This window comes from Herpailurus yagouaroundi, unplaced genomic scaffold (genome assembly GCF_014898765.1).
Source record: "Herpailurus yagouaroundi ecotype Mexico unplaced genomic scaffold, PumYag 67493, whole genome shotgun sequence".
Classification (NCBI taxonomy): Eukaryota; Metazoa; Chordata; class Mammalia; order Carnivora; family Felidae; genus Herpailurus; species Herpailurus yagouaroundi.
In genome coordinates, this window is record NW_024420301.1 from 477,529 (window position 1) to 486,857 (window position 9,329).

The window sequence follows — 9,329 nt, forward strand, 5'->3', positions numbered from 1 at the left end:
GAGGGCTGGAGACTCGAGGACCCTAACCCCCAGGATTTCGCAAGGGCCAGGGCTCCCCTTCGATGGCAGCTATCGTGAGGTGAGTGACAGTGGGGGAAACCTCTAAACTGTGAAAGTGACGGTCTCGGCCAGAGATATGATATGTGATGAGGGAAACCAAGGCAAGAAAGATGTAGTTTAAATCAAATTCCCTTACAGCCCGCAGCCCGTTGATAGACGTCAGAAACCTGCGGTGTGTAACACTCCACTAGACGTTTATAGCTGCCTTAATGGTTACACTTCCTCAAAAACTAAAAGCAACCTTGGGGCGCCTGGGTGGCGCCGTCAGTTAAGCGTCCGACTTCAGCCAGGTCACGATCTCGCGGTCCGTGAGTTCGAGCCCCGCGTCGGGCTCTGGGCTGATGGCTCAGAGCCTGGAGCCTGTTTCCGATTCTGTGTCTCCCTCTCTCTCTGCCCCTCGCCCGTTCATGCTCTGTCTCTCTCTGTCCCAAAAATAAATAAACGTTGAAAAAAAAATTAAAAAAAAAAACTAAAAGCAACCTTATCCTGACAATAGCTAAATCTTCAGGGTCCTGTGAGACCCTGCCTACAGCATCCGGAAATTCCATGGAAACCAACTTTATCTCTACCCTCCCCCCCAACCTAAAAGTATATCATCGGTCACTCCTTACAAGCCCAATGCAGCTCTTTCTGCCCACGGGTCCTGTCCCTGGTGCTTTAATAAAATCACCTTTTTTTTTTTTTTTTTTTTTTTTGCAACAAGTGTCTTCAAGAATTCTCTCTTAGCCATTTGCTCGTGAACCCCACCTCAAATTCCATCAATAACAAAAGACGTATATGCAAAGGGCAGTGAGGCAGCCGGCTAGAGAAGGCTGCCTTAAGGTGCAGCTCTCAGGGACAGGCTGCAGCGGAAGAGGCACGCGTCGACAAACTTCTTACATAGGTGTAAAGCATGTTACTTTCCCAAGGGCATGATCTCAGGGTTGTGGGATTGAGTCCAAAAACAGGCCCCAAAGATAGGCTCCACGCTCAGTGGGATTGTCTCTCTCTCTCTCTCTGCCCCCTCCTGCTCTCTTTCTCTCTGAAACAAAAAAAAAAAAAAAAAAAAAAAAAAGGAAAGGAAAGCGCCCCCCCCCCCACAAAAGACAGAAAGAAATACAGTGGAAGAAAGTCCAGTTTATTTCTCATGAAAAAGTCCTGCTTAGGTTGGGAGACATTCCATTTTTTTCTTAAGTTTAATTTTTTTTTTCAACGTTTAGTTATTTTTGGGACAGAGAGAGACAGAGCATGAACGGGCGAGGGGCAGAGAGAGAGGGAGACACAGAATCGGAAACAGGCTCCAGGCTCTGAGCCATCAGCCCAGAGCCCGATGCGGGGCTCGAACTCACGGACCGCGAGATCATGACCTGGCTGAAGTCGGACGCTTAACCGACTGCGCCACCCAGGCGCCCCTTAAGTTTAAATAAAATTTACCCACTGTACTTGGGGTCTTCGTGTCATTCCCACTTCAGACACCAATCTGGACTGTTGTCACCAGAATGGTGACATGATCGGTAGAGCAGGGGGCAAAGCAGATCTGCCTGGCGGAGGTGGAAGCTTCGGGATCATAATAACATTTGAAAACGCTGTTGAAATGAACAAATTCCAAGAAAAAAAAAAAACAATGACCAGTATTGACTGAAGAAAAGACAGAGAGTATTCAGAGCTCCTTTCACACGTGTGTCTGTGCCTGTTTCGTGGACTGTCCTCGCAGCATGGCCCCCAAATGCCAGTCGTCGCTCCCGCCGCCTGGAAGAAAGAAATAAAGACTACCTCCCGCCCCCAAGCTGGAGGAGACGTCCACCTGTCAGCACGTGCCGAAGGGAGAAAGGGAACAAGAAGCAGTTGAACGTATTGATGAGGTACAAAATGAAAGAGACAGACTTAATGAAGAAGCCAGGGAGCCCGTTTTGGAAGTAAAATCGAAATGTAACAAACGCCGCCAACCACGTTTTCAGAAGCGGTCAGAATTGATCGCCCGGATCCCAAGTTTGGGGGTGACGACGTTCATCAGCCATCCACAAGTGTGTGCTTCTTGGGGAGGAGGATGAAGGGCACTGCGTTATTTGACAAGAGTTGAGGGGACAGAATTTGAAGATGTTAAGTCAGGCGACAGAATAGATTTCTATTTTGCTGAAAACCCTTATCTCTAAAATAAAGTTCTCGCCAAAGAATTCCATCTGAAGGAGAGTGGTGACCCATCTTCCAAGTCCACGAAAATCAAGTGGAAATCTGATGAAACGTTCGAGTCAAACGCAGAGTAGAGCCAGCGGGGAGAGACCGTGTGAGGGACCAGAGGGCAGATGAGTTACGAGAGGCCATCAAAGATGCTATTTGGCCAAATGCGTTGACAGCGCTACTTGGTTCCCGATACGGATGATGAAGGAGGGAAAGGAGTGGAAGATGACCATGACAGGGAGAAAAGACCTTTTGTACTGTTCTCCAGTCCCGGGGGGCAAGCTGCTGTCTTTTCTTTTTCCCTCCTCTTACGCTGATTTTTGAAGTCTCTTTTCTCTCCCTTTGTACCACGGTTCTCAAATTATTTTGGGGGGAAATACCCGGAGCAGAACAGCGTGGGAAAAGAATCTCCCTGCTTTTCTGTTCCAAATTTATTTTTAACCCCTCCCTGTCTCAACGCAAAGTGTATGGAATCGACACACTGTGCTTGCGCTGTGGGTGAAAAGAAAACCCTTCTGGTGCCCTAGCTCTGCCGGAAATGGGAGGCTGCGAGGCCCCTGTGCAGTAGTATGTATAATCCTAGCTGTCCCCTCCTTTCTCTGTATATTGTGCTCAGAGATGACATTGTGTCTCTGGGAGAATATGGACAGTTAGCATTTACCAACATGTATCTGTCTGTTGTCTCTTTAAAAAAAAAAAAAAAGAAGAAAACCCTTAGAGAATAGGGTTTTAGAAGGTCCACAAAGGGTGGGTTTGAGATATTTGGGTGGGTTAAGTGGGCACTTTGACAACATGGCTTCTCCTCTGGCATGTTTAATTGTGATGTTTAACAGATATCCTTGCAGTTGAAGATGACACATTTATTTTTTATTTATTTATTTATTTATTTATTTATGTTTATTGATTTTGGAGTAGACAGAGGGAGCGCACGGGGAGAGGCGGGGGGGGGGGGGCGGACAGAGAATCCCAAGCACGCTCTGCACTGTCAGAACAGAGCCCGACTCAGAGTTCGAACTCAGAAACTGTGAGATCATGACCTGATCGGAAATCAGGAGTCGGATGCTTAACCGACTGAGCCACCTAGGTGCCCCGTTCCTGTTTATTTAAAAAATTTTTTTTTTGTTTCACTGAAAAGGAAAGATAATGCTCAGTTTTAAATGTTAAAATGTACAGTTGCTTTTTTTTTTTTTTCAACGTTTATTTATTTTTGGGACAGAGAGAGACAGAGCATGAACGGGGGAGGGGCAGAGAGAGAGGGAGACACAGAATCGGAAACAGGCTCCAGGCTCTGAGCCATCAGCCCAGAGCCCGACGCGGGGCTCGAACTCACAGAGCGCGAGATCGTGACCTGGCTGAAGTCGGACGCTTAACCGACGGCGCCACCCAGGCGCCCCTACAGTTGCTTTTTTAAAATAAAACTTAATGTGGACACACACAAAGAAAAGGCAGAAACCCTACGTAGTCATATAATCATAAAATTATTTTTACCAGTAAATATCCCCCCTATAGCAAACTCCAGGCCCAGATGACCTTGTCAGCAAGATCTGTCAAATATTGAAGAACAAACAGTTCTAGTTTTATACACATTCTCTCAGAAAATAACAAAAAAGGATACAATTTCGTTAGAAGGCAAACATAACTCTGACTCCAAAATGTGTCAAAGACATTACAAGAAAGAAAATTATTGGCCGAGCTCACTCGTGAGCATAGATGCAAAAAATCCAAGCAAAATATTAGCAACATCTAAAGATGATAACACGTGGTGACCAGGTTGCATTTATCTGTGGAGTGCAAAGTTGGTTTAACAAGAGAATATAATTTATTGGGGCACCTGGGTGGCTCAGGCAGTTGAGTATCTGACTCTTGATTTCAGTTCGGGTCATAATACTGGCTCATGGGATCAAGCCCTGAGCCGGGCTCCTCACTGAGCATAGAACCTGCTTTGAGAGTCTCTCTCTCCCTCTGCTCCTCCCCACCTCCCTCTCTCTCTCTCTCTCTCTCTCAAAAGTAAAAAAAAAAAAAAAAAAAAAAATTAAAAAATAAATTAAAAAAGAATCCCTCTTAAAAAGAGAGAATAGGGGCGCCTGGGTGGCGCAGTCGGTTGAGCGTCCGACTTCAGCCGGGTCACGATCTCGCGGTCCGGGAGTTCGAGCCCCGCGTCGGGCTCTGGGCTGATGGCTCAGAGCCTGGAGCCTGTTTCCGATTCTGTGTCTCCCTCTCTCTCTGCCCCTCCCCCGTTCATGCTCTGTCTCTCTCTGTCCCAAAAATAAATAAAACGTTGAAAAAAAAATTTAAAAAAAAAGAGAGAATAATTTATTGTAATCAACCACATTAATAGGTTAAGGCAGAAAAATTACATGGTCATCACATTAGGTGCAAAAAAAAAAAAGCATTTGATAACATGTCTACTATTCATTAAAAAGAAACCTCAGGAAACTGGGAATTAAAATGAGCTTCCTTTGCAAAAGCCCTATAAACATAGTGGTAGAAAAATGAAAGCTTTGCCTGGAGATCAGAAGTAAGAAAAGGCTGCTCGTTACCGTCGCCACTTTTGTTGACATTGTAATGTCCGTTCCAGTCAGGGCAAGAAAAATAAGTAAAAGCTAAAGGCGAGGGAAGGCTGTCATTATTCACCGGTGATTTGATGTGTATTACGATACACCAAAGAATCTAGAGATAAATTATTATACTTACGAGGAGTGTGTAACAAGGTTGCTGGATGTAAAATCCATATATAAAAATTATTTATATTTCTATTGGGAGCGAAGAGTTCAAAAATGAAATTTGAAAAACTAATACACCATTTGCAATAGCATTATATATTTTTTCAATGTGGAGAGAGAGAGAATGAATGGGGGAAGGGCAGAAAGAGAGGGAGACAGAGGATCCAAAGCGGGCTCCGTGCTGACGGCAGACGGCCTGATGTGGGGCTTCAACTCACGAACCACGAGATCGTGACCTGAGCTGAAGCTCAACCGACTGAGCCTCCCGGGCGCCCCTGCAATAGCATTAAAAAAAAAACACAAGATAGGGGCGCCCGGGTGGCTCAGTCAGTTGAGCATCCGACTCTTGATCTCAGCTCAGGTCACAATCCCAGGGTTGTGAGTTCAAGCCCTGCATTGGGACTCTGCGCTAGGCATGAAGGCTACTTAAAAAAAAAACACTTAGGAATACATTTATAAAAGATTTGCAAACCCTTTGTGGAAGAAGTTATAAAACTTTAATGAGGGACGTTAAGGAAGAAGACTTAAGTAAATGAGACACATACATGGCCGGACTGGAAGCGTCAATACTTTAAAGGTGTCAATTTTCTCCAAGTGGATTTATTACACATTCGATGCGATATCTGTCAAAATCATAATACAACAAGCTGATTCTAAAGTTTACTCCCCTGCTTGCACTCTGTCTCTCTCTCCCTTTCGAAAATAAACAAACATTAAAAAATTTTTTTAAAAGGGGGTGCCCGGGTGGCTTAGTCGGTTAAGCGTCCGACTTGGCTCAGGTCATGGTCTCACGGTTTGTGGGTTCAAGCCCCGCGTCGGGCTCTGTGCTGACAGCTCGGAGCCTGGAGCCTGCTCCGGATTCTGTGTCCCGCCCCCCGCCCCTGCCCCACTCCCGCTCTGTCTGTTGAAAATAAATAAACGTAAAAAAATTAGGGATATCATACAGGAATGAAAATCCATTAACTGTGGCTATATTTAATAACAGAAACATAAAGGTTAGTGAAAGGAGAGAGACACGAACTAATGTATACAAGGCAGTGACTATCACAACAGCGCAGGCTGGAGTGACAGCCGGTAGCTGTGGACGGGCACCTGGCGGTGTTGATTTATTCAGCTTCGAGGTGGCGACACGGCTGTGTACCTCAGGATTGTCCTTTCAACCGTGCAGTATATTTGATGCACTGTATTTCAAACAGCTTTATTCAGATGGAACTTACATACATCAAAGGGTGTTGTCTAAAGTATACAATTTGGCACATTTTGACACTTGTTTACTCGTGTAAAACCACCACAATCGGGATGATGAGCATAGCCAGAACCCCCTGAAAGCTTCTTCGTGCCCGTCTGGTCTGTGAATCCCCCCTCTCACCACTCCCCTTAGCCCAATCCCCGTGCAACACCGATCTGCTTTCTGTCACTACGTGTTCCTTTGTCTTTTCTAGGGTTTTATAATAAATGGAATTGTGCAGTGTAGACCCTTGTTGTGTCTGGCTTCTTTTCGCTAGCATGATTACTTTGACGTCGTTGAGTAGCATTCCCCCGCATGGGTGTAGCGCGATTTCCTTCTCGTTCATCCCTCTGAAGGACGTCCGCCCTGTTGCACCTGCTGAGGGTGCTGAAATTCTACCTGGAACAGGGAGACCCTGTGAATGTCTCCAGCCTGGGTGCTCAGAGTGGAGACCCCTCCTCCGCACCCTGATCCGGGCCTCCAGGTGCGGCGTAAGCCGTGTCTTCTCCGGGGAACTGGGGTGGGACTGAGCTTGTAGCCACTCTGTCAGAACTGAAGGCCCACAGAATGCCCAGCACGTGGGTGAAAACAGGTGCATCCTTCTAGATGCTGGAGGAAAGTCACTACCAGCCAGGACTTCTATGAAGTAGCCAAATTATCACTGATATCTAAAGGCAGAATACAGGTTCCAGGTCCGGGCGGCCAGTCTAGATCGGACAAGTGTCACAAAAAAGACAGACATATGCGGTCCTTAATCCCCATCCCAGCCCTGCCGGATGCCCATCTGGGGAGCCCTGTTTCCCAATGGTCACTCATGACCTTGCCCGCTGGCTTCCCCGGAAAAGAACTCCCAGGGAGGGTAAGGCCAGACCCCGGCCCAGAAACTCTGTCCGGCTTCTCTCCAATGATGTGGTTGCCCTCTCCTTATTTATCACTCAGCTTTTATATTCATCAACCTTCTCGTGCCTTTCTACCAAGTGAGCCTTCCCCGTCACCCTGTCCAGACTTGCAACACTCCCTCCGTGCATCCTTCTAGACCCGAGCTAGCGGAGTGAAGAAGTCTGATGAAGCTACTAGTTCCTTCTTGACACTGACAACAAAGGCATTAGGGACACAAGTGTGTTTGGGGAATGTATCTGTTAGGGCACCTGACATTTGAGTGCTGACTGTGGGCCAGGCACTTTTCTGGCCCCAGAGAGAGCAGAGGACAAGGCGCAGCCCTGTCCTCATGGCGTTCACTTTTCGGTGCAGGGGACGAAAGCTAACACGCGTCCAGACTCTATAACACTGGGGGGAAATAGGTGCCCGGAAGGGAAGGAGAGCCAAGGCATAGCGCAGGCCAGCACTGCCGCTATTTTACGCGGGACGCATAGTTTGCTACGGAGACAACTAGTGTCACAGATTATAGTGTTAGCCAGTAGGGGCGCCTGGGTGGCCCCGTTGGTTAGGCGACCGACTTCGGCTCAGGTCACGATCTTGCAGTTTGTGAGTCCGAGCCCACGTTGGGCTCTGTGCTGAAAGCTCAGGGCCTGGAGCCTGCTTCGGATTCTGTGTCTCCCCCTCTCTCCGCCCCCTCCGCTGCCCACAGTCTGTGTCTCTCAATAGTAAATAAACGTTAAAAAAAATGTATAGTGTTAGCCAGCTCTATTGGAAAGATTTTTAAATTTTCTGTGTATTATGATGTTTTGACATCCAAAAACGGACAAAAAAAACCCCTTTCTGGCCGGGGAGACACTGCCCTTCCCATGGCTGGCCAATTCTTCGGCTCGAGCCAGGAGCGTGTCTGTGGTATGCAAACTAGCCGATCCGGGTCAGGTCAGCCTCTAGCTGGCCCCTACAGCACAGCAGGCTCTATTCCTCTGCCTTAATCATCCCAGGGTCGGGTGTCGGGCAACTAGACACACCCCCCATAGCCCAGGGCCTACTGAGACTATTCAAATCAGTCAATTCTAGACTCTTAGGCCTGTCCCGCCTTGCCGTCCTCGCGGAAGCCCCGGTAAAGTCTCTGGCCTAAACCGTCCCCTCCCTCCTGTCGTCTGCCTCCTGACAACCTGACTCGTCATCCCGTAAAAGAATACAAAATGCTAACTTGTGTCCTTCTCTTTGTTTTGCCCCAAGAATAGGACTGTCCTACTTCCGCCCATTTCTTTAGGGACTTCCAGCAAATTGTGCAAGTTCTGCTTCAGTGAAATCCTGCTCTGTCCGTAAGCACTCGTTACAGTGGCTTCTTGATGGCAACGTGCTCCCTTTATTGACATACACGGAGACTGTGTGGGTGCCACTGAATATTCTCTGAATTCCCCTCTGTCAGACGCTAATATTGCTGTTTCCATTGATTCAAAAAGCGGCAGCTGAGAGCAGACCGGTCTCTGAGGAGTTCAGCCGGTGCACGGGCTGTTCAAATGAGCCGGGACATTTGTCCGTGAAGACCGAGAACCGCGAGACACAGAGCCGCGAGGGTACAGAAATGAGAAGTCAGAGAACGGAAGCAAGCATGGAGGGAGGAGAGGTGTGAGAAAGATTCCCCGATGCCCTGAGCTCTCGACAAAAGTTGCCCTTGTCAGTAGATGTCGTTCAATGTTGATCAGTCGCGTAGTAAAGGTTTGACTGGATCATCTAAAGGCATAAATAAAAGCACTAGAAGATCTGAAAGCAATACCGTAAACACAAAGTTCGCCAGAGAAGCAGGCAGAGAAGGAGGAGGGAAGAGTGTACTTACTTCCTAGACTTTCATTTATTTATTTATTGAGAGAGAGAGAGAGAGAGAGAGAGAGAGAGAAAGCGTGTGTGTGGGGGGGTGGAGAGAGAGGGAGACAGAATCCCAAGCAGGCTCCATGCTGTCAGTGTAAGTCCGATGTGGGGCTCGAACCCATGAGCCACGAGATCGTGACCTGAGCTGAAACCAAGAGTTGGACGCCTAACGGGCTGAGCCACCCAGGCGCCCCCACTTCCTAGGCTTTTAAAGTTCACCCATGGGCCTGTTTGTCCTGAGATCTGCTGCTCACCTCTCCCTCATCCCGTGGGGAGAGGCCTTGCTGCCGGCCCTTCCCAGGCTTGGGGCTTAGCCGGTTTCTGGCAGGGATTGATCATGGAAGGCATGAGCAAGACTAGAGAGGAGGAGGAAGGGGACTCTCTTCCTCTTTGTCTCAGGGGCGGCAGCT

General features: G+C 47.9%; 1 pseudogene; it reads left to right on the top strand.

Moving 5' to 3' along the window:
- The first annotated feature begins 1,681 nt into the window (after nucleotides 1-1,681).
- Nucleotides 1,682-6,639, top strand: LOC121025066 (protein SET-like; annotated as a pseudogene).
- The last annotated feature ends 2,690 nt before the right edge of the window (nucleotides 6,640-9,329 follow it).